The sequence below is a fragment of the Sorex araneus genome, chromosome 6 (genome assembly GCF_027595985.1).
Source record: "Sorex araneus isolate mSorAra2 chromosome 6, mSorAra2.pri, whole genome shotgun sequence".
In the NCBI taxonomy this organism is placed as follows: domain Eukaryota; kingdom Metazoa; phylum Chordata; class Mammalia; order Eulipotyphla; family Soricidae; genus Sorex; species Sorex araneus.
The window spans coordinates 95,677,540-95,702,533 of NC_073307.1; positions in this window are offsets into that span (position 1 = coordinate 95,677,540).

The following is a 24,994-nucleotide window of genomic DNA, read 5'->3' on the forward strand; positions in this document are numbered from 1 at the left end:
GTGCAGCCCAGGGGAGAGGGGCTGCTTCCTGGGCAGGGCGGGCAGGGAGGACTGTGCCCAGGGCCCAGCGGCCCCCCAGAAAGCAGCTCGGGGAGCCTCGCCAGCCCCCCTGCAGCCTCTGGGTCCAGGCCAAGAGCCTCAGCCCGAGTGGCTTCCCCTGCTCTGTTCCTCAGGCTTGATGCCCCGACCCGGGGGTGGGTGAAGCTCCTCGTGCCACCCCCGCGGGTGCCCCTTTTCCTCCGTGGCCAAGAACCCCTTCCAGAGGGGTTTTGACCCTCCGCTATTACTCCAGGGCTCGGTGACGCCCCCACCCCAGGCGACCCTGACTCCCACCCCGCTCCAGAACTTTCTCATCTTCCCAAGCGGAAGAGCCGCAACCCAGCTTCAACGCTGTCCGCCAGCCCCGGCCCTGGGCGCCCGCTGCTTCACTCGCTAGGCACCGGGCACCCGGGGGCACCCTTGGCACCGTCCCCCGGGACGTTGCTCAGCAATGGCACATCTCTGAGACCCTACAGCGGAGCCAGAAACACACGTCTGGAGCGACAGCACAGCGGGGAGGGCGTTTGCCTTGCATGCGGCCGACCCGGGTTCGATTCCCAGCATCCCATAGGGTCCCCTGAGCACCGCCAGGAGTAATTCCTGAGTGCAGAGCCAGGAGTAACCCCTGTGCATTGCCGGGTGTGACCCAAAAAGTAAAAAAAAAAAAAAAATGGAAAGAAAGAAATGCACCTCGAGCTCCGGGCTGGGGGCAGCCTCCCCTGCACACGGGTGGGCACGGGTGGTGGTGGGAGGAGGAGTTTGCGGGTTTCTCTGGAGCGGGCACTGCCACTGGGCATGGAGATGCTGCTGGGGTTGGGGGGGTGCTATTCTGTTGCCATGGGGCCCGTACCATTTCCGCCCCCCACCAGCTTGGCCTTCCGCAGGGTGGTGGGGGTGGGGGGTCATGTGATCTCTGTGAGTCCTTGCAGGCGGGGGCCTCCCTCCCCACTGCCCAGCCCACACTCCCTGCCTTGGGGGGGATGCATGGAGGGTTCTGAGGGGCACTTCACACCCCTGACTCTGAGTTCCCCAAACCCAAGAAGTCGGGGTGCTTGCAGGAGGAAGGAGCAGCCGCACGCCAGGAGCAGAAGGGAAGGTGTCATTTCTTTTCCCTTGGACGGCCAAGCCTGGGACGGGGGGGAGAAGAAGGGTGGGTCACTCTCCCACGTCCAACGTCCTGAAAACACAGGGCTTGGCTGTTCGATGCCCAGCTAGGTCTGCGAGGAGACTTTTGGGGAGCTGAACCAGCAGGGGGGCACCGAGACACCCCCACGGCCCGCCGGAGAGCGTTACGGCGCCTCCCCGCTGCCCACCTTCTCGGTATCTGCCCAGACCAGGCGCCTAGAACCTCGGGCTCTGCCGGGCTGAGGCTGGGTCATGTGGCATCAGAAACCCAGGCTCGGGTTGTCAAGCCCCGAGAACAAACAGTTTTGATGAGTCAGACTCGGCCGAAACCACCTGGGCCAAGGCCCGGCCAGACGTCTTGGGGGCCGAATGGTCAGAATCAAAATAAGGAAGTTCAAACACCGTTTAGAGAAAGAAAAAATTCAGAGCAGGGCCAAAAGGGACCAAAGGGGAGGAAAATATAAACCTGACCAAGAGAGATAGGAAAATAGTCAAGTAAATAGACAGAAGCTTCTAGAAATGAAAACGCAGATGACCAAGACAGGAAACGCAGAGAGGATGGGCCTGGTGCAGGGGGGAGTCAGGGAACTGGAAGGAGATGGAGCTTTTTACAAGGTAGAATTAAAAACAACAACAAAAAAAATCCTAGGATGCAAATGTGTGTCAGAGGAAGACGGTGGAGAAAAGGTGGCCTGGGGTCAGCCACGGGAGGGCACGGCGGTTGCAGGCAGGGCTGAGCACCCACCAGGGTGACCAGGGATGAGGTTTCTGGCTCAGGGAGCACGACACAGACCAAACAAGCGGGGGGAAAGAGAGCCACGCCAGGACCTGCAAAGAGAAGCTTCTAGAAGTGCCAGTGAGCAGCCACAGAACCACCCCCACACTGGGGCCGTATCTTCCAAGAACAAGATGAATGGGGCTGGAGCGATAGCACAGCAGGTAGGGCGTTCGCCTTGCATGCGGCCGACCCCCGTTCGATCCCCAGCATCCCATATGGTCCCCTGAGCACTGCCAGGAGTGATTTCTGAGTGCAGAGATAGGGGTAACCCCTGTGCATCACCAGGTGTGGCCCAAAAAGCAAAAAAAAAAAAAAAACGAAAAAAAGAACAAGATGAAGATGTGGCTCAGTGGCTGGGAAACGGGTCCCAGCCGGGCTCCACAGTGCCACACGCAGGTTGGCTCTGTTGGGGGGCACGGTTGGTGGGGGGGGGCTTTGGTTATGCCCACACTCCCTGGGACACTGAGTGAGTGAGGGGGTTCTGTGTGTGCCTCCGGGTCACTGTGTCCACTAGCTGGATCACGAGCCCCTGGACCAGAGCCTGGAAAGTGCGGTCGGAAGAGAAAGCTGCGTCCCAGCGGGAGGGTCGGCCTCGAGGGCGGGGCTGCACCCTGTGCCTCACCCTGATGGGGAAGTTTCCCCCCCCCCCAGGTGGCCGGACACTTTGCGGTGCACCGGGTCTGGGCAGATGTGGGGTGAAGGTGACCGGCACGTGACGGGCACACAGAGAAACACCCTCCGGGAGCAGCCGATGGCTGCTCGCTTCAGGACCAGGTCGGGTCTTGGCTGCTGTGGTGCCTGTCGCCCCAGAGAGATGACACAGCCCGAGCGTCCTCATTCCCCAGGCGCCCCCGGGCTGCTGGCCCTGGTCGCCATGTGGGCATCATGACCTCTGCGTAAAGATTTCTCCAAACAGCTGCAGCGGGAGGTCAGCACTCCTCCTCCTCCAGGAAGCCTTCTGGCCTGCTCACCTCACAAAGGACTGCATCTTCAGTCATTGCCCGCTCATTCAGTGCTGATGGGTGTTGGCCAAACGACTTCCAGAACCTTCAACAGTGTCCGTGGGTCTTTGGGTGTTGCTGGAGGCCAAAGGTGCCTCTGGGCCCTCTCCCAATTGCTACTGTACACACACATGTGTGCGCACACACACACACATGGACACATGAGCACACACAAACACACATGGAGACATACACCTATGCACAAGTGCATGCATACACATATGCATACATACATACCCACATGAACATGCACAGGTACACACATAAACATGCCACAACACACATGCACATGCATATACATACATATGCCTACCCATGTGCATGCACATACGCACACACACACACACACACACACGTGCGTGCGCGCGCGCACACACACCCTTGGCTGCGGCAGGCTCTGTCCAGGCTCTGCTCTTTGCTCCTTGTCCCTCTCCCCACCCTCCTCCACACCCTTGCCCCATCCCCCTTGGTCAAGGAGGGGTGAGGCACCTGCAAGTCCCTCGCTCGTCCTCCTGGTCCTGCTGTCGCTTGGTGGGGCTCTGGGTGTCTCCACGTGAGCGGCGAGGCCCCTGATTCCAGGCGAGTACCCGAGGACAGGTCAGGCCACTGCCCGCCACTGGGGACATGGGAAGGAGCAGGTGCAGCCCCCCACCCCCCACCCAGCACGGAGGCGAGTTGAGTTGCTGGCTGGGGCCCCCCGGGCCCCCTGCCCGCCACCCCGCCAGTCTCTGGGCTAGTGGAAGTGGTCACCAGCTCGGGAAACGGAGTCCCGCTGAGGGCGGCGAGGCTGTGGCAGCAGGGGTGAGGCTGTGACAGAGGGTCCCCGAGGGTCCCCAGAGCTCCCTTGAGCTGTCGGGCCTTTGGGCCCCACTGGGAATCCTCAGGGCTCCGGGGTGCCTGTTGTCTGCAGCAGAGCCCGCGGCATCTCTGCACCCCATGACCTTGGGTCTCCCGCCCTCTCCCACGCCCCCCCTGTCCATCAGGCGCTGACCCGCCTCTGGAGACTCCGGGCTCCCGCTGGCTCTCAGTGGCCGCCTGCCCCCGAAGAGGCCCCCCGCCGGCAGACGGCCGAGTCCCCGCTGCCTGGAGCCGAGGCGAGAGCATCTCGCCCGCCTCGGCTGCCAAGTCCCGCTGCCTCCCCGCCCGGCACAGCTGCAGCTGGCTCTCCGGGCACGGAGGAGGCCCCTTCACCTCTGCGTCCTCCAGCCTGGCCCCGCGCCTGGCCCCGTGCAGAGGCCGGCAGGCACTACCCACCCCGGGGCCGGCGAGGATGTGAAGGATCAGTGCCAGACTTGGCGCACCAGAGCCCCGGGTCCAACCCTGGCACCACATGGTCCCTTGAGGACTGGGGGCCACCTCCAAATACGGGGCCGGAAGCTGCCCCCAAGCAGAACAAAGAGAAGACAGACCACGGTTTAGATTTTCAGAGAAGGGCACCGGGGGTGTGTCCTTGCCTTGTACGTATAAAGACCCTGGATTCCAGCCCCGGCACCACACACACACACACACACACACACACACACACACACACACATACACACACACACACACTCACACATGCACGCACATGCATGAATGTATGTATGCAAACATATGCATGCACACACATGCATGCACACACATATACACATGCCTGCATGCATCATGCATACATGCATCCACAGATGCACACATGTGTGCAAGGATGCACATATTCGCACACATGCACACACAGGCAAATACATGCATGCATGCATGCACACACATATGCGTGATAAATAAATCCTGTGAGGATGTTCTGGGCACCGTGGATGACAGTCACTCCCTTCCCACAAGAGAGGGGTCCAGAAGAGAGCGGGGGGTGGGGGACAGCTTTTAGTCCACGTCTCCAAGGAGGGTCTCGTACCTCAAAATCACAAACCAGAAACACAAAAAGTCGCCGTGAGAGGAGCAGCAGGGAGCCAGAAGCGTGAGCAAGACTCAGGGCCATCCCTCGGAGCCCCGTGGGGGGACCACAGAGCTTCCCCAGCACAGCACATACCGGGGGAGCATCAGCGAAGCCCCCAAGGAAGGGGGGCTCCATTCGCAGCAGCCGCTCCATGGCCTCCAGAGATGACTTCAGTGACACCATGGCCAGGGATTTTATTTATATTTTTATTTTCGGGTCACACCCGGCGATGCACAGGGGTTACTCCTGGCTCTGCACTCAGGAATTACTCTTGGCGGTGCTGGGGGGACCCTATGGGATGCTGGGAATCGAACCCGGGTCGGCCTCGTGCAAGGCAAACGCCCTCCCCGCTGTGCTATCGCTCCGGCCCCGGGGTTTTTAATGAGCTTAAAGAAATGGCCCAATTTCCCTCCCACCACCCTCCCCACCTGCCCCGCCCCCCCCGCCCCAGCCTGCCTCTATGGCAGGCACTTCTCTCTGTCTCTGTCTCTGTCTCTGTCTCTCTCTCTGGGCATTATCTGCAACATAGGGAGAGGTTATCATGTATACCCCCTTACCTCCCCTCAGCACTCAGTTCCTGTCCCGAGGGATCATTTCCAACTATCATTGTCACACTGGTGGCTTCTCCATCCCGAATGTCCTCCCCCTGCCCTCCCACTCTGGCAATCCGTGGACCAGTCCTCCGGGTCCTTGTTTCTACTATCTGTGGACATGAGTTTCATATTATGTTCTTTTATATTTTATATTGGTGAGAAATGTACTCTGATGAAGCGATGGGTATTGGAACATTTTATGACTGAAACCTAGCCATGAGCAACCTCACAACTGTGTATTTGACAGTGGTTCAATGAAGAGGAAGGAGAAGGAGGAGAAGAGGAAGAGGAAGAAGGAGAAGAAGATGGAGAAGGAGAAGAAGAAGAAGGAGAAGGAAGAGAAGGAGGAGAAGGAGAAGAAGGAGAGGAAGAAGAAGAAAAGAAGAAGAAGAAGAAGAAGAAGAAGAAGAAGAAGAAGAAGAAGAAGAAGAAGAAGAAGAAGAAGAAGAAGAAGAAGAAGAAGAAAAGGAGAAGGAGAAGGAGAAGGAGAAGAAGGAGAAGGAGAAGAAGAAGGAGGAGGAGAAGAAATGGCAGAGCCAGCTAAGCACGAGTGTGAGAGTGTGGTCCTGAAATGGAAAACCTGGCAGAAGTCCTCGGCAGCTGAGGATACGCTCGGTGAGCTCCACGACGAGATTGCAGAAACCTCTAGAAAACCATGGAAGAAGGGAAAAAGTCTGAGTGGGAAATGAACAGCCCAGCAGAGAGCCATGGGACGAGTTCTCAAGCAAGAGCAGAAACACGGGGAGCGTCCCTCGGGACGGGAAGGCCGATGTGATGGAGAGCGAGTCCGAGGAGTCACGGCAGAGAACTGCCTCGAGTTGAGGAAAACCAACTCTAGGGAGCAGGGCGGCAGGGGCTGGAGCGCCCCGACCAGCACAGGGTCACCTTGAAAACCTCCGAGACACGTTGCAATCAGAATGACAGCAACAGAGCACGGAGAGCAGCAAGGTGAAAGAGGGAACTGAGGAAGAACTCAGAGCATCCGCCTCCCGGCAGGCCGCTCGAGGGAGACTTACAAGGCCGAGGAGAACGGGGGGCTAGAGGGAGAACGGGGGGGCTAGAGGGAGAACGGGGGGGCTAGAGGGAGAACGGGGGGCTAGAGGGAGAACGGGGGCTAGAGGGAGAACGGGGGGGCTAGAGGGAGAACGGGGGGGCTAGAGGGAGATCGGGGGGCTAGAGGGAGATGGGGGGCTAGAGGGAGATCGGGGGGCTAGAGGGAGACCGGGGGGCTAGAGGGAGAACGGGGGGGCTAGAGGAAGCGGGCCCGGGGGGACACACTCCTCGCCCGGACAGGCAGACATTCGGTGCTGGCTAACAAGGTTATCCCTGGGAGCTGAAGAGAACCAGGCAAAGCTTCGTGGACAAACGGCCATTGGGGGAGTTCATGGCCTGGGAACCAATTTTGCAGGAAGCTCTAAAGGAGCGTCTTTCACAGGCAAAACAAGCCCCACAAACTCGGGGAACTCCTACAAAATCCAGGCAATAAACAGGACGGGCGGAAGGGGTCCCTGTGTCCCGGCCACCTGGTGGCTCTTGCCCTGATGTGGCGTTTCGTGGCTTCAGCTCTGCTGGGAGAGACCCCTGGGGCCTGCCAGGCGTGCCCGCCCCCTGCAGTAAAATACAATGACACGGAACGAAAGAGCAAACAAACAAACAAACAAACAAACAAACAAACGGAGAAACAGGGGCTGGAGCGATAGCACAGCGGGTAGGGCGTTTGCCTTGCACGTGGCCGACCCAGGTTCGATTCCCAGCATCCCATATGGTCCCCTGAGCACTGCCAGGGGTAATTCCTGAGTGAAGAGCCAGGAGTAACCCCTGTGCATCACCGGGTGTGACCCAAAAAGCAAAAAAAAAAAAAAAAAAAAAAAAAAGGGAGAAACCAACCAAGGCAAACCCAGCAACCAGCAGCCCTGGAGACGCTTCCTGCCCAAGAATGCAGTGGTGTGGGCTCGGCTTCCAGTGCCCCGACCGACAACTCCTGGCGTGGCCAGAGTCAAAGGGATCATGGCCGGGGAGACAGCCAGCGTGGCCACGCCGGATTCTGGGCCGGGAGATAGCCCAGTGGTCAGGGGCCCCGGGCGTCTGAGTTGGAATCCTGCCTCCATGCCGGGGTGGAGCCTGGAGGTCCCCCCACCCCCTCACTGCACCATCCATCTGCAGCCCAGCCAGCACCCCATCCTTGGGCTGAACACGGAGTGGTCCAGCATAGCTGAGGACGGCCTGCAGCAGCCCCTGGGGCCCCTGAGCACTGCTGGGGGGAGTCTCTGGGGTAGGGTGGGGTGGAGGGGGACAACTTTTTTTTTTTTTAGTTTTTTTGGTCTCACCTGGTGATGTTCAGGGGTCACTCCTGGCTCTGCACTCCGGAATTTCTCCTGGCGGTGCTCAGGGGACCCTATGGGATGCTGGGAATCAAACCTGGGTAGTTTGATAACCCTCCCTGCTGTGTATGGCTCCAGCCCCAGGGGGCAACTCCTGTGAGATGAGAGGAGGGGTAAAACTCAGGGGCCGCAGGGCGGGGTAGGCCGGGCTGGGGAGGGGGGGGGCTGAGGAAGTGGTTTGGGGCTGACGGGGTGACAGGCTGGAGCGAGCTCAGCACCGTGGGCGGTTCACCGACAGCGGCTGTGGACAGTCAGATGTCGCCTCTAGGCCAGGGCTGATGGCCACTGTGGAGCCGGCAGGTGAGGGACAGTCATACGCCTCATTTCCATATCAAAAGGGGTGCTCGGTGCTTCCTGCAGCCAGGGTGACAAGTGAAATAAAGGGGGAGGCAGGAGCCTTCAGTCCCCCCCACCCCCCCCCCCCCCGTTTTTATAGCCTCAGGGTCTGTGGCCCCCCACGGGCCAGACGCCCACAGCACCTCGGCAGCTTGGAAAGGTCGGAGCCCAGCGGAGTGCAGGCCGCTGCCTAAATGCATGATAATAGCGGATTTAAAAATTAATTACAGGGTCTCTCCCGCTGGCAGCTGGTGCCCTCACTCGCTCACTGGGGGCGGGCGCCGAGCCCCGGGGGGGGGGGGCGCCGCTCAGAGGTGCCACAGGCTCCGGGAAGCTTTTCACGGCCGCTGCGCTATTCTCAGGAGCGGCTCATTGTCCCCGGACAACAATACCCGGAGAAATGAAAAACAGTCTAATTGGACACGAAGGAGGCACCTTTCCGACCCTGAGCCCCGGCGGGATCCAGACGCAGCCGAGCCGACAGCGGGCGCCAGGGCCCCCGGCTGCTCCTGGGGCCCCAGATTCGTCTTCCGGCTTCCCAGGCCAGGGGAGCACTGTGCAGGGACGTGGGGAGCGCCGGGGGTGTGTGCGAGCCGGGAGTGGGGGGTCTCTGTGCCCTGTGTTCGGCTTTCTCAAACCCCCTGTGCCCTATTATCCTCAGGTCTGTTTTCTGAGACGAGCAACAGGGCACGTGGGCCACTCTCGGCAGTGCTCAGGTGGACTCCTAGCTCTGTGCTCGGGGGAACCCTAAGGGGCACACGGCTTCCTCTCTTTCCGCAAGGAGCGCTTCTTTTTAAGGCTTTTATTTGTTGGCTGGGAGGATGGCACCAGGGGGAAGGCACTTGCCTTGCACGTGGCTGACCCAGTTGGATCCTGGACCACGTTAGGATCCTCTGAGCACTGCCAGGAGTGACCCCTGAGCACTGCCGGGTGTGACCTGGAGGGGAATGTGGGGGGGTTGGGGGTGGGACTTGGCATGTCGAGCACGTGACACATGCCCCATGCTGCAGCCAGCGGACCCCCCTCCCACTCTCTCCAGCAGTCAGGGTGGGAGGCCGGGGTGGGAGCACGGAGACTGGGGGTCTGGGTGGGCATCTGGGTGGGAGCACGGAGACTGGGGGGCTAGGTGGGCACAGAGACTGGGGGGCTGGGTGGGGGGCCTGGGGGGAGCACGGAGACTGGGGGCAGGGACGGAAGCAGAGGGGGCGTGAGGAATAAGAAGGGGAGGAGGTGGGCGGGACCCAGCTGCGCCAGCTCCGAGGAAGGGGCCCTTTCGGGCCATGAACCATGTTGTCTCATTGGCACTTCCAGCCTGGCTGCATCCAGGGGCCCCGCGCATGCGCGCTCGCATGTGTGTGTATGTGTGTATGTGTGTATGTGGGGTGTGTGTGTATATGGGGTGTGTGTGTATGTGGGTGTGTGTGTATGTGGGGGGTGTGTGTATGTGGGGTGTGTGTGTATGTGGGGTCTGTGTGTGTGTCGTGTGTGTATGTGTGTGTGTGTATGTGGGGTGTATGTGTATGTGGGGGTGTGTGTGTGTCGTGTGTGTATGTGGGTGTGTGTGTATGTGGGGTGTATGTGTATGTGGGGGGTGTGTGTATGTGGGGTGTGTGTGTATGTGTGTGTGTGGGGGGGGTCCTCAGGAAGCCCTGGTTCAACCCAGGGCCTGTGACTAATCCCAGCACAGCGTTGGGTCGTCTTCCCCGGCTTCTCCTCTCTCTCTCTCTCTCTCTCTCTCTCTCTCTCTCTCGACCCCCGCCCGGGCCCTCAGCTGCATCCTCCCAGCCGGGGAGTCTGGGCCCCCAACAGCCTCGGGGGCCCCTACGTCGTACTTCCCTGCTGCCCCCGGACACCCCGGCTGGGCAGGCCGACCCTGCGCTGGGCCGCTCCCCAGCCCTCGCTCACCTGCGGGTGCCTAGGACCCCTGAGCGAGTGGCCTTGGGACCCTCTCCAAGCGGCTGGGGAACGGGTCCCTCCGGCCTGGCCTGAATCCGCCCGGTCTGGCTTCAGAGGCCGAGAGCATCCCCTTCCCTGCCCCTTGGGGTTTCCCTGTCGCCTTTTCTTTTTAAATTTATTTTTATTTTCAAAAATATGTGCTTTTATTTATTTATTTATTTATTTATTTTTAATGACGTAGCAGTACTGCTATCTATTCATCCATTGATTAAGCTGATTGAACTGGGCATGAACTTTACGTTACTTTTTTCCCCCAGAATGTTAATTTAATTTGATTATTTTAAAATTATTATTATTATTTTAATCCATGTGAGATACAGTTACAAAGCTTTTCTGTTTAAGTTCCAGTCATACGATGATACAATGATCCATCAGCAAACCCTCTACCAGTTCCCATCTTCCACCACCAAGCTCCCCAGTACCCCCCCCCACCCCCCCAGCCTTCCCCTGCCTCTCTGGCAGACAGTCTCCCCCATACTCTCTCTCGTGTTGCTTACTAGGAGTAGCCATAATAAGCAATGTAAGATTTAAGGCTCTTCCTGTCCCTGGAGCGAGCAGATATCACTGGGCTACACTAGCACGCGACAGGGACAAATGGAAACGTTACTGGCGCCCGCTCGAGCAAATCGAGGATCAATGGGAAGACAAGTGACACAAGTGACACAAGTGATTACAAGCAGCATGAGATGTCACGGCCACGCGCTCCTGGAATCCTGAAACTTGAGGTGGTTAGGGTCTGCCCCGTCCCGCCGGGGGCACCCACGGTTCGGAGAGGCGCGAATGAGCCAGTGAAGAAACAGACGCTGACCGCTGACCGCTGACCGTGCAGGGCTGGTGGCCTCAAGCGTCTCTGCTCTGGGGCATTCGCACATTTGCCTCGAGGGCTGAGGCACGGGGAGAGTGGCAGAAAGTGGGTGAGTCTAAAAGGAGGGCGACCCTGCAGGGGGCCAGCTGCCCCCCCGCCCTCCCCCCGCCCCGATGGCCACAGCCTCCCCTGGAACCCTTTCTCTTCTGAAATCCGGGCAGCAGGGGGAGGGGGGGCGACGAGATGGCCCGGAGGGACACTGCAGGCACGGTTCTGCCCGTGTCCCTCCAGGGAGGCTGCCCCAGGCTCGGTACCCTCCGGTGGGTTCCGGGAGGCCGGGCTCTGGGAACGGCGCCTCCTTCACTAACGGAAGCGCAGGCTGGGCCCGAGGGGCTCGCGAGCCGGGCGGAACTGCCCACGGGAATGTCCCGGCCGGGCCCTTCCCGCAGAGCCTCCATTCGTGAACAGGATGCCCAAGGCCGTATCCTGCCGAGAGCCCCCCCACGCGGGGAGGGGGTGGTGCCAGAACCCTCCTCGGGGCATCACACTGCCCACCCCGGGCATGTGAGCTGTGCCCCCCCTGCCGGGCCTGGACTGGCCACGGAGATCCCCAGGCTGGTGCCCACTGGGGGTCCCGCTCCTTGGCCGCCCGGGAGATGAACGCGGCTCCGTTATTTCTGTGTTTCTCTGCTTCCGTCTTGCCGTTCCCTCGTCTCCCAGGCTGGCTTGTCCACGCGGACAGAGAGATGTGCCTGGCCTCGGCCTTGCCCTCACTGAGATGGTCACTGAAGTGTCAAGTGAGCGCGCTCAGCGACGCCTCTGCCCGGGGCTCACCTGCGGGTGGGGTGGGGGCGGGGCGAGGCGGGGGGGGGGGGGAGCTCTGGTCTGTGTGTGGTATTCCCGACGACTCTGGCTTTCGAGGGGAAGGTGCGGAGATTAATGAGCCACACGAAAACACTCATTTCCATAGACTGGAGATGATGAAATATGTTAATGACTTCTGCGAAGCTCAGGCTCAGAAGGTGACAGCGGGTTAGAGTGCTCAGGAGGGGGCCGGGGGCGGGGGTGCAGCAGGGGGAGATGCTGAGGGTCATGACCTGGAGCTAATCCCCCAGCTCCGGGAGACCCCAGCCCTGCCTCTGACGAGCTCTCCGAAGCCAGGAGGTGTGTGCCAATGTTGGCCCCTCGCCAGGCCAGGGGCCCGTGATGCAGAGAGCAGAAGTAGGGGGGAGGTGGGACGGGGTGTGTGTGTGTGTGTGTGCGTGAAGAACTCAGCCATGGGGACCTTGTGCAGCTCCCAAAAACACCTCGAAACAGGCGTCAAAAGATGAGGGGGGCCATCAGCCCACACCAACCCCCACCCTGAAGAGCCTCCGAAGTTCAGACCCCAAACAGCACCCCCTTTCCTGCTCCTAAGGTGGAGGGGTTCTCGCTCCTTCAGGAGGGCAGTGAGGCCCGAGTGCGCCCTGCTAACGGGGGCCGGCCCGCAGGGAAGGGCCTGGGGTGCCCGGCTGGGGACACTGTTCTCGGGGGCTGTGTGGGGTGGGGATGGCCGTTCCCCGATGGCTGCAGGGTGGCCGGGGCCGACCGTGTTTCTGGGGCGCAGGCGTGAATGGCGAGGGGGGGGCGCAGGGTGGAAGGCCCCACTCGTGCATCCGGGGGGTCTCCCACAGCCTCCCCAGGGGACACAGGCCCGCGGGCTGCTCCCCTCCCAGTCCTGCCCCCCCCCACCGCAGCCTCGGCACTCGCGTCCCCTCCGCTGTGCCCCCGTTGGGCGTCTGCAGGGGACGTGACCGTCTCTCTCTGCTCCGTGACCCGGAGGGGACGCGGGGCCATCCCGGGGCTGCAGAGCTGGGCCCGGCCCTTCCCTGGCAGCCGTGCCCGCGCCCCCTGAGCTGGTCTCTCCATCTGGGGTGTCCAGCTGTGCCTTTGTCCCCACACTGGGCCACACCTCGTGCCTGCGTTTGACTCAGTCCCGTGGGGGGGCGGTGGCGGACACACCTGTGGGCAGGCGGGTTGGGGCCATGAAAGCCAGCGCCCCGGCTGGTGGCCGCTCCCCGGGACTCAGATACAAAGAAGGATCCCACCCCCGGAGCCCGGGAGAAGGAAATTCTCCACTGAGTGTCCTCCGCCCGCCCCAACAAAGGGCACCTGACCAGCCTCGGCCGCCGCTGTGCTGAGCCCTCGACGCCCCCCCCCCTGCCTCCCCACTGCCCCCCACTTCATGCCCCGCCCTGGGTGCGTCACATACTCCAGTGGCAGAGAGCCCGGCCACACGGGAAGCAGCCCTGGCAGCAGGGCTTGTGTGTGTGCTTGTGATTGTGTGTGTGTGTATGTGTGTGTGTGTGTGCCCACCTATGTGCATGTGCATGTGTGTGCATGTGTGCGTGCACATGTTTGTGTCTGTGTGAGGGTATGTGTGTGTGCGTGTGTGTGTGCGTGTGTTCGAGTGCATGTGGGTGCATGTGTGTGTGCACGTGCAGGTGTGTGTGTGTGTGTGTGAGCGTTTGTGTCTGCGTGCGTGCCTGCTTGTGTACATGTGCCACGTGCATGTTTATGTTTGTGTGGCGCACCCGCATGCAAGCGTGTGTGCGTTTGTGTATTTGCGCGTGCGTGCTTGTGTGTCTGCGTGCATGTGTGTGTGTGCATGTTTTGTGTGTTTGTGGGTGAGTCTGTGCGCCCATTTCTCAGTTAGCGGGGAGGGGGAGGAGTGAGATGGGGGGGGGGCGTCAGTTCCATGGTCCTGCCCTACCTCTGCCAATGGGTCTAGACTGGGACGGGGTGGGGGGAGATGCGGGAGGGGGCATCCAGCAGCGTTTCTTTGGCCCCCATTCCCTGCTGGTACGGTGGGAAAGAAAGAACATGTGCAGAGACCCCCTGGGACCTCCTTGTCTAAGCCGACAAGCCGCAAGCGCCCGTACGCACCCAGGATCGGCCCCGGGTCCCAGGAGCGACTCAGCCACCAGCCAGAGGGGTGGGGGAAGCTTCAGCCCGGTGGTGGGGGGGGTGGGCCATGGGGAGCCGGCGGTAACTGGTGGGGTGCAAGTGTGGGCAGCGCCCAGCTGCTCCCTACGCAGTGGACACTCAGGCCGGACCCCTGTGGACTCCCCCATCTCCCACCTTCGCCAAGGGACCCACCGCCCGACCAGCCGTCGTCCTCACCGTCACCGGTGGGGCAGTGTGGCCTGGTGGTTAGACCCACACGCTGGAGACAGCCCAGGGCTCTGGGGCTGACCCCACCCCGCCCACCCTCCCGCCCACCCACCCACCCGCTCACGGGACCCAGGACAAGCCCCTCAGCTCTTCTTAGACGGCTTCCCCCAGAAGCGACACGTGCCGTCCTGCTGGGGATGGATGGAAAGAGCTAGAAAGTGCTGAGTTCACGGTTGCTGCTCAAGCAACCCCCAAGCACCAGCGAGAGGAACACAGGCAGCCGAGTGGCGACTGGAGTTTCCGAGCTCATCGGGGTGGGGCTCCCCCCGCCCCACCCCCCTCCGGGTCCCAGTGACTCCCCGAGCTCCCGGGGTCCAGCTCTCACCACCCCCGTGGCGTTTGTGCCAAGGACACACACTCCACGTCTCCGTCGGTCGCACCCGGAGCTGGGGATGCTCCAGAATGGAATTTTACTGCTTGAATAGCGGCACATGCCTCCGGCCATAATTCCGCAATAATTACCATATCTCTGAGAACTTTCTGCACCATCAGTGAGAAAACAGAATTTGAAATTACCAAACAAAATCATCTTGAAAACCCTGTTTCCTCCCAGCCAACTGACTCTCTCCGAAGGCTGCCTGCTGACGGGAGGTGGCAGATACCCGGGCACAACGGCGGCGTGCCGGCCTCCTCGGACGACTTGGTGTTTGGCAAGAAACGAAAACCTCTCAATTGCACAGCTCAAAACCTTATTTTTTCTTTCTTTTTCTTTTTTATCACATCTCAGGATCTACTCTATTTAAAAACCAAGTGAAAAACAGTCCCACTCTCCTTAGGGTAACTAACAGATAACGGATTCACGGAGGAGCTGCTGGGGGTGGGGATGGGACTTTGGGAGGGGGGAGAGAGAGAGAGAGAAGAGGGAGAGAGAGAAGAGAGGAAGAGAGAGAGGGAGAGAGAGACTGGGAGAGAGGGAGAAAGGGAGGAGAGAGGAGAGGAGAAAGAGGAGAAAGGGAGAGAGGGAGAGAGAGCGAGGAAGGGGAAGGGAGGGATGAAGAGAGAGGGAGAGGGAGAGAGGGAGAGAGATAAGAGGGAGAGAGAAGAGAGGAAGAGAGAGAGAGGGAGAGAGAGACTGGAAGAGAGGGAGAAAGGGAGGAGAGAGGAGAGGAGAAAGAGGAGAAAGGGAGAGAGGGAGAGAGAGAGCAAGGAAGGGGAAGGGAGGGATGAAGAGAGAGGGAGAGAGAGACTGGGAGAGAGGGAGAAAGGGAGGAAAGAGAGGAGAGGAGAGAGGAGAGAAAGAGAGAGGGAGGGAGGGAGAGTAGGAGAGAGAGGAGAGAGAGAAAGGGAGGAAAGAGATAGGAGAGGAGAGAGGAGAGAGGAGAGAGGAGAGAGAGGAGAGGAGAGAGAGGGAGGAAAGAGATAGGAGAGGAGAGAGGAGAGAGGAGAGAGGAGAGGAGAGAGAGGGAGAGAGGGAGGGAGAGTAGGAGAGAGAGGAGAAAGAGAAAGGGAGGAAAGAGATAGGAGAGGAGAGAGGAGAGAGGGAGGAAAGAGGTAGGAGAGAGGAGAGGAGAGAGGAGAGAGAGAAAGGGAGGAGAGAGGAGAGGAGAGAGGAGAGAGATGTGAGAGAGCACGCTAGCCTCAACTCCCTTTCAAAGCCCATTTGTATCAGTAAATGGATTTCGGAAACGCTTATTCTCCCAGCAGTCTCTGATTTCACTTTCACCCCAAACCATTCAGCTCCTGTCACTCTCAATAGGAGCGAACAGATGAATCCGATCCGATCCCTCGTCACTCTTGTGTTACTCAGCGCCCCCCCCCCCCGTCCCCACAGCAAAGGGTCTAGGTTCCCCTCGGTGGGTCCCCCTGTCTCTGACCTCACCTAGTCCCTCTCGTGTCCGATGTGGCACACGCTGTTCCCTGCCCGGAAGCCGTCTCCCCACTGCACCTGTGTCTTGACTAACTCCTGTTTCTCCTTCAGGATCTGGCCGGCACTTCTCTTCCTTCAGGACACATCCCCGGGGGCCCAGGCAGAGCTGGTTGTCCCCCTGTTCCGGTCCCAAACCCCCACCGCCACCCGCCACCCGCCACCCGTCAATCCAAGTTCACAGAGTGCCACAACACCCTCCCACCCACCCCCTGTTCTCCAGCAAGTCTGAAGTCAAAACCACAGCCACCGTGTCCCTAACGTCTAGCAAATTGCCTACGTGTCACGAGTGCTTAATAAATATCTAAAGAATGAACACACTAGTAGTTTGACAGAAAGTAAACTGTAAAATATTTTTTATAATAGCCTTATAATAAGATCCTCAAGTTCCAAGGAAAATACTTAAGAGAATAACATCTAATGAAGTATTTGGAGTCTGAGATAATTGCAAAGTCAATCAGAATATACCCACTCTTAATTTAAGCCAAGTTTGTTCTATTCATTTAGTGGAGTTGGCGAAATAGAAACTCAAATAAGTGCTTGTTAATTACACTAATTAACAAATGGTTGAATTAAAATATATGAGCTATGTAAAACCGAGTTAAAATCTGAAGTTACTTATGCGCGTGGAAGGTAGTTTCCCAGAGGGATCGTTTCCCTCTCCGTGGTTCTGTCGGGAGATGGAGATGCTGGAAACTTCTGGTGACTGGGGAGGGAGGGAGATGAGAGGGGGAAACAAGAGGTCGGACCTACTCAAGCTTGCAATAAGGAGATCGGCAGCAGGAAGTATCTGACTGTTTCCTGAGAATCCACTAGTGACTGTCCCGGATGTTGGATGGTGAAATGTTCATAACTTGTTTTTTCTTTTTTCTTTTGCTTTTTGGGTCACACCCGGCGATGCTCAGGGGTTCCTCCTGGCTCTGAACTCAGGAATTATTCCTGGCGGTGCTCGGGGTGACCCTATGGGATGCTGGGAATCAACCCGGGTTGGTTGTGTGCAAGGCAAACTCCCTCCCTGCTGTGCTATCGCTTCGGCCCCAAATGTTCATAACTTGTACACGCTATTAACTATAAAACTGGAAGAATCCCTGATATCAGAGAAATAACCTTCCCTCGATGGAACGTAGGATAATCCTGGCTGTCCTGTACCCGGACATCACTTCTGTACTTGATGCCGATGACCGTACTGTGTCATGCTAGATAAGAAGTCACACATCCCACAGCTACTCTATAGAAGTGCTCTTGGAAGCCCTAGCCCCCGGCCAGGGGCTTCAGGTACTCCGCCTAGCCGTGTTCCCGGCCTGGCCAGCTGGTGCCAAGAAAGACCTCCTCGTTTTCCTGCCAAATCTGTCTCGGTGTGCTCGGTGAAAGCGAATTTCTGTTATGACAAGGGAAGTCAAAATATGTCTCAACGCCTCCGTTGTATCCCACGCTCTCGTGTACTCCATCCGTCCAGTTAGAGCATTACGTGGCGTTTCTTTCCATGATCTTGGAACCCGGGTTTTAGTTCCTAAGCTACCTTAGAGAAAGGTGTCCCGAACCGCTTAAGAGGTTGGAGCCTAACTATTCTGTCCCCGAATCATCAGGCTTTTACGTTCACCCGTGAGCCTCTGATTTCTGCAGACCCGGAGATGGCGGCTTCGTGAGGCTGGGGACTCACGCTGGCTCTGCTCGCCACGGGACCCCCGGAGCTAGACAAAGCTGCTCCCCCAGGACCGAGGCTGAGCCATCTTCCCCCAAGAACAGTGGTGGGGCTCAAGGCTTCCAACCTTCACTTCACTGGCGGCCTGGGAAGGAGAGTTTGATAGGAGTCACCGGAAGTGAAGAGGACCAAGCCAAGATGCAACCAATGGTGTCATCTTTTTTTCTCCTTGAAAATTAAGCCACCACAGGGGGCTGGAGCGATAGCACAGCGGGTAGGGCATTTGCCTTGCACGCGGCCGACCTGGGTTCAATTCCCGGCATCCCATATGGTCCCCTGAGCACCGCCAGGAGTAATTCCTGAGTGCAGAGCCAGGAATAACCCCTGTGCATCGCCAGGTGTGACCCAAAAAGAAAAAAAAAAGAAAATTAAACCACCACGGGGCTGGAGCCATAGCACATCGGGTAGGGCATTTGCCTTGCAAGTGACCGACCCGGGTTCAATTCCCAGCATCCCATAGGGTCCCTGAGCACCGCCAGGGGTGATTCCTGAGTGCAGAGCCAGGAGTGACCCCTGTGCATCACTGGGTGTGATCCAAAAAGAAAAAAAAAGTTAAACCACCAAAATGAAATGCTTGGCAGTTTGATTAAATTATCGATACGTGTTAGTAAGCTTGACAAGGAAAAAAAACCTCTGCTTTTTTTTTTTTTGCCAAAATAATGAGAAACAACGAAGGGTTAATTGTTAATTTCCCCAAGCTGAAACAATGGAAGTTGCATCAAAAGTGGTTATAGATTAGCGCTGGAGCTATAGCACAGTTGGTAGGGTGTTTGCTGTGCACGCAGCCGACCCGGGTTCGATTCCCAGCATCTCATTGGTCCCCTGAGCACTGCCAGGAGTAATTCCTGAGTGCAGAGCCAGGAGTCACCCCTGAGCATTGCAGGGTGTGACCCAAAAAAAGCAGGAAAAAAGAAGTGGCTATGGATTCGTTTTGCTCTGCCTTCTCCAGGGGGTGGGGGTGGGGTGTTGGGATTTTCTTATTTGGACTCTCTCCACTCAGCCTGACCAGATTTAAGTTCTGGAGTGACCATTCTCAGATCTCCGTATAATTTGGCAATGGCATTTTTCACCTTCCCTAGGAGAATGCTCATAGGATGATTTGTTTCAGGCTTCGAAGGGATGCCTTTGGTGTGTTCTGAATTCTAGAACAGGCACAGAGGTGAAACGGTCTGTATTTGGGGTGGGAAACCCTTCCTGATTACTGCTGAAAATAGCATTTGCTTTCTTTTGAGCAGAACCAGAGTGATCACTAGGAAGAATCTCCAGGAGACTGAGAGGGTCACATCTTCATCAGAAGACGACCCTGAGGTGCTAGAAGCAACGAGATGTCCCCCAGCCCAATTGTCCTCAGCATTTCACATCACAGACCCCTGACTACCTACCTCCTCCAGAAAATAAATCTCTGGGAATGAGTGGATGTGTAGGTCCATCGTCCATCTGCTCCGAAAGGAAGGGAGTTTAACTACTTCAAATTGCTATTCCCACTTTTTTTTTTTTTTTTTGCTTTTTGGGTCACACCCGGCGATGCTCAGGGGTTACTCCTGGCTCTGCACTCAGGAATTACTCCTGGCAGTGCTCAGGGGACCCTATGGGATGCTGGGAATCGAACCCGGGTGGGCCGCATGCAAGGCAAACGCCCTCCCCACCATGCTATCGCTCCAGCCCCCAACTTTTCTTTTTTTGCTTTTTGGGTCATACCCGGCGATGCACAGGGGTTACTTCTGGCTCTACACTCAGGAATGACTCCTGGCAGTGCTCAGGGGACCATATGGTATGCTGGGAATCGAACCCGGGATGGCCGCATGCAAGGCAAACACCCTACCTGCTGTGCTATCGCTCTAGCCCTCCAGCCCCTAACTTAATAGTCTTTTGTTTGTTTTGGGGCCACATCTAGGGGTGCTCAGGGTTTGCTCCTGGCTCTGGGCTCAGGGGACTGTATGCGGTCCAGGGATGGAACCCGGTTGGCCTCAGTACAGCCTTACCTGCTGTACTGTCGCTCTCTCCAGCCCTTAATAGGTCTGAGCTCGTGTTGTTTTCCTTCTGTTGGTGATACCAGAGACCGACTCTGGGACCTCACCTTTCAGCACAATGTTTATTTATCTTTTTATTTTTTTGCTTTTTGGGTCATACCCAATGATGCTCAGGGGTTGCTCCTGACTCTGCGCTTAGGAATTCCTCCTAGCGGTGTTTCAGGGACCCTATGGGATGCCGGGGATTGAACCCAGGTCAGCTGTACTATAGCTCTGAACGCCCCCTCCTCTGGCCCTCCCTCATGGCAATTTTGGACCAGCTGGGGGCCTGAGGATCTGTGCTGTGTGGCCCTTCGGGGCCTCCAGGGCCGGTTGATGCCTGGGGACCACGTGGTGTTGGGGACGGACCCGGGGTGGCCACAGCAAGGCATGCGCCTTACCCCTGTTCCGTCTCTCTAGTCCATTTTCCGGGTTTTGTCTTGTTTGGGGGTCACATCCACGATGCTCAGGGGTTCCTCCTGGCTCTCCCTCAGGAATCTCTCCTGGGGGTGCTTGGGGGATCCCATGGGATCCCAGGGATGGAACCTGGGTTGGCCGTGTGCAAGGCAAACGCCCTCCCCGCTGTGCTATTTCTCTGGCCCCGCCGGTTTGTTTCTGGACGGTGTGAAAGTGTTGCCTGCTAGAGAAATTTTCATCAGATATCATACACCAACGCGACAAGGGGAGAAAAGGCGAGAGACTTTGCTTCGTGCCGGGAGAGTCACAACGCTCGACTGACGGTTCCCTCCCGTCTCTCCTCGTACGCAACTCAGAACTGGGGTTCAGAGGCGAGAGTCACAGGCAAACAGGTGCTGGCCCGAGTTTGAGAAGAACACGCTGGTGCCGCCTTGGTTCCTCTCGTGGGAACACGGGGGGAACCAGGGCAGTGACGGGCGACAGGGCACGTCCTTGACACGATTCAAGATCCCGGGCCCCCAAACGGAGCCGGTAGAGAGCTAAGGAAGGATTCCAGAAGTTACTGTGCGTGTGTGCATGTGTGTATGTGTGTGCGGTGTGTGTGTTCGTGTGTATATGTGGTGTGTGTGTGTGTATGTGTGTGCGTGTGTGTATGTGTGCGGTGTGTGTGCATGTGTGTATATGTGGTGTGTGTGCATGTGTGTGCGTGTGTGTATGTGTGTGGTGTGTGCGTGCGTGTGTGTATGTGGTGTGTGTGCGCCTGTGTAAGTGTATATGTGTGTGGTGTGCGTGTGTGCATGTGTGTATGAGGAAGAGCTGGAGCAAAACACCACTGAGTTGAAAACTAATCTCGTGTACCTGACCTCAGCTGTCGGGAGCACTCGGTTAGGGACTCAGACATACGTGATGGGACTAAAAGACCAGCCACTTAACTCTGTGCCAGGGTCACACAGGATGCTCCCTGGGCCACGGCAACAGCATATTCTGAGCACACATGACGCAGACTGTGCATGTGTGTGCGTGTGTGTGTATATGTGTGTGTGTGCGCGCGCGCCCCCACGCCTCCCGGCGCTGTGCTGTGTGCCAAGCCTGAGAACTCTGACTCTGAAGCCACAACCCCAGACCCAACAATTCCCCCATCGTTGCTCACCCCGTGGTCCTCCCGTGCGCCCAGGGTGCTGTGCTCACCAACGCCGCCCTGCCCGCTGCTGACTGCGGCCCACTGAAGGCCCTCGGCCCCCCAGACACTGCGCATGTGTGTGTGCATGTGTGTGTGCTTGTGTGTGTGGTGTGTGCTTATGTGTGCATGTATATAGTGTGTGTGTGTGGTGTATGTGTGTGTGTGGTGTGTGCATCTATGTGTGCATCTGTGTATGTGTGTGCATGTGTACATGTGTGTATGTGTGTGTGGTGTGTATGCATGTGTGGTGTTTGTGGTGTGTGGTGTGTATATGGTGTGTGTATGTGGTATGTATCTGTGTGTATACGTGGTGTGTGTGTATGTGTGGTGTGTGTGGTATGTGTGGTGTGTGGGGTATGTGTGTGATGTATGTATGGCATGTCTGGCGTGTGTGGTGTGTGTATATATGTGTGGCATGTGTGTATGTGTGTGGTCTGTGTGTATGTGTATGGTGTGTGTGTGTTCTCTGTGTGTATGTGTATGGTGTGTGTGTGTGTGTGTGTGTGTGTGTCTGTGTGTGCATCTCCCTGCCCCTTTCATTACTATCTCTCACGCCCCGCAGAAGGTTCTGGGCGCCTGGTTCGTGCTGAGCCTCTTCCCACCGTGTGCCGGCAGAGCTGAGGGCGGCGGGCACTCACTCAGCGTGACAGACCCGGCTGCTATGACGCTCGCTGCGATATTTGCCACCAGCGAAGGGTCTGGTGCATGCAGACAAGCGGCGAGGAGACGATTCCGGCGCAATGTGCTATCTCAAAACGTTTCTATTTGGAGCTACATTGGGCCAGTGAATGATGACATCATGAGTTAATTTTATTTATTTTTCTTTGGATTTATTTTTATTAGGGGCCAAACCTGGGGTACTCAAGGGCTATTTCTGGCTCTGTGCTCAGGAGAGGCCCTGGAGGCTTGGGGGGGGCATTGGGGGTGCCGGGGATTTCACCAGATCGGCTGCAGCAAGGCGAATAACTTCTATTTACTCCATTTCCGTTTTGCTACACTTTATTTATTTACTTATTTATTTTTTGCTTTTTGGGTCACACCTGGCGATGCACAGGGGTTATTCCTGGCTCTGCACTCAGGAATCACTCCTGGCGGTGCTCAGGGGACCATATGGGATGCTGGGAATCAACCCGGGTCGGCCGCGTGCAAGGCAAACGCCCTACCCGCTGTGCTATCGCTCCAGCCCCCACGTTTTGCTACACTTTAAATTCTAAGAGTTTCGAAGAAATATGTTTGCAAAATTAAAAGACCAAATATATTTCTAGAAATGTTTTTAAAAGTCTCCTAAGCTGCAAATATGCATTAAAAAAATTTGCGGAAGCAGTGGATCCATGGTCAACTAAATTCTTTAAAAATATTTCATTGGAGGCTGGAGCGATAGCATAGCAGCATAGCGGGAGGACGTTTGTCTTGCACATGGCTGACCGGGGTTCGATCCCCGACATCCCCCAGGGTCCCCCAAGCACCGCCAGGAGAAATTCCTGAGTGTAGAGCCAGGAGTAACCCCTGAGCATTGCTGGGTGTGACCCCAAAACAAAACAAATTAAAAAAATATTTCATTGTAGACAGGGGCTGCAGAAATAGTACAGTGGGGAGGGTGCTTGCCTTGCACACAGCTGACCTGGGTTTAACCCCCAGACATCCCCTATGGTTCCCCGACCCTGCCAGGGGTGATCCCCGGGTGCAGAGCTAGGGGTAAGCCCTGGGTATAACTGGGTGTAACCCCCAAATCAAACCAAACCAAATTCATTGTAAAACTGGGATTTGTTTCTCATCCTCATTTGTTTCTCATTCTCCCATCCATTCATCCATCCATCCATCCATCCATCCATCCATCCATCCATCCATCCATCCATCCATCCAACCATTTAAGTCTTCCTAGAGCCCAGCAAGCTACTGAGAGTATCCCGCCCGTACGGCAGAGCCTGGCAAGCTCCCCGTGGCGTATTCGATATGCCAAAAACTGGAACAACAAGTCTCACAATGGAGACGTTATTGGTGCCCGCTTGAGCAAATCGATGAGCAACAGCATACAATGTCTGGCAGGTTAATTAAAATTAGCCAGCCAGATGTTTTATATACCAATGATTTTGTTCTGATTTATACCAATTTCCTTATTTACCATTTTGCAGCAGAGTTCTTCATAGCAGCCCCGAGTGAAGGCAATGCAGACGTTGATGGAGTTTATCTCTACCAGGAAACAGGAAGAGGTGTGAAGGGCCTCGCGGTGGACACCAGGCAAGACCAGGCTGGCCGCGAAGCCGGAGCCGGTGGTTCCATGACAGGGACAGTCCAGAGCGGACTCGGCCACAGAGGCAGGAGACACTGTGTGGCTGCCGCGGCCTGGGAGGAACAGGGAGTGACCGCTCATGAGGATTCGACTCTTCTGGGTGACAAAAGTGAGGAGGAGTCAAGTGTGGTGGACACACAAGTAGCACTGGAGCACTGTCGCCCCATTATTCATTGATTTGCTCGAGTGGGCAGCAGTAACGTCTCCATGGTGAGATTTGTAGTTACTGTTTTTGGCATATCGAATACGCCACGGGGAGCTTGCCGGGCTCTCCGAGAGGGACAGAGGAATCGAACCTGGGTCGGCCGTGTGCAAGGCAAACACCCTACCCGCTGTGCTATTGCTCCAGTCCTGACCAGTGCAATCGGTTAGCCCGTGGTACTTATATGGACACACAAGTCACTGCCATCCCGTTGCTCATCGATTTGTTCGAGCGGGCACCAGTAACGTCTCTCATTGAGAGACTTATTGTTACTGTTTTTGGCATATCCAATATGCACAGGTAGCTTGCCAGGCTCTGCCGCGCGGGTTCCATACTCTTGGTAGCTTGCTGGGCTCTCCGAGAGGGGCGAAGGAATCGAACTCGGGCCGGCCGCGTGAAAGGCGAACGCCCAACCGCTGTGCTATCGCTCCAGCCCGGACACACAAGTAAAGCCACAAAATGGCAACCCTTTAAGGGGTATGCTTTAGGGTACTTGGATTTTAATTTTTAATTTTTTTGCTTTTTGGGTCACACCCTGAGATGCTCAGGGGTTACTCCTGGCTCATGCACTCAGGAATTACTCCTGGCGGTGCTCAGGGGACCATATGGGATGCTGGAAGTCGAACCCAGCCCTCCCCACTGTGCAATCACTCCAGCCCCAGATCTTAATGTTTTTAACATGATATTTGACACTTTGGCATTTGACGCTTTTGATAATTTGACGCTTTGCTCATTATAAGTAAGCTACATAAAAGAAATGGATTGAGGCATCACATCGGATAAAAGAAAAATACTAACCTGGTTTCTCAGGTTTGCTGAGAAAATGGAGCTTCTGAATGAAAGGTGATGCCTCCCCGGCTTACCTCTGAAACACAAATTGGGCTCACGAAATTGAAAAGAAAAAGATCAGATCAGTGAGCCGTGCAGCTCAAGGGGGGCCAGCCGAGCACGGGGCGGGGAGTGTCCCCCCCACCACCACCTCGGGGTGCTGAGGCTCCCCCCAGCTCTGCCTGGCCCCTCCTGAACCAGACTGACCGGGAGGCCGGGACTCACAAAGGATGCAGTCTGCAGAGCTGCTTGCTCTCTTTCACTCTCTTCTTCCGGGGAAATTGTCTATTGTTCCGTCTCTGCAGCCTTTTGTGGCGCGAAGGGAAGGGACAGGTTCCCGAGTCTCGA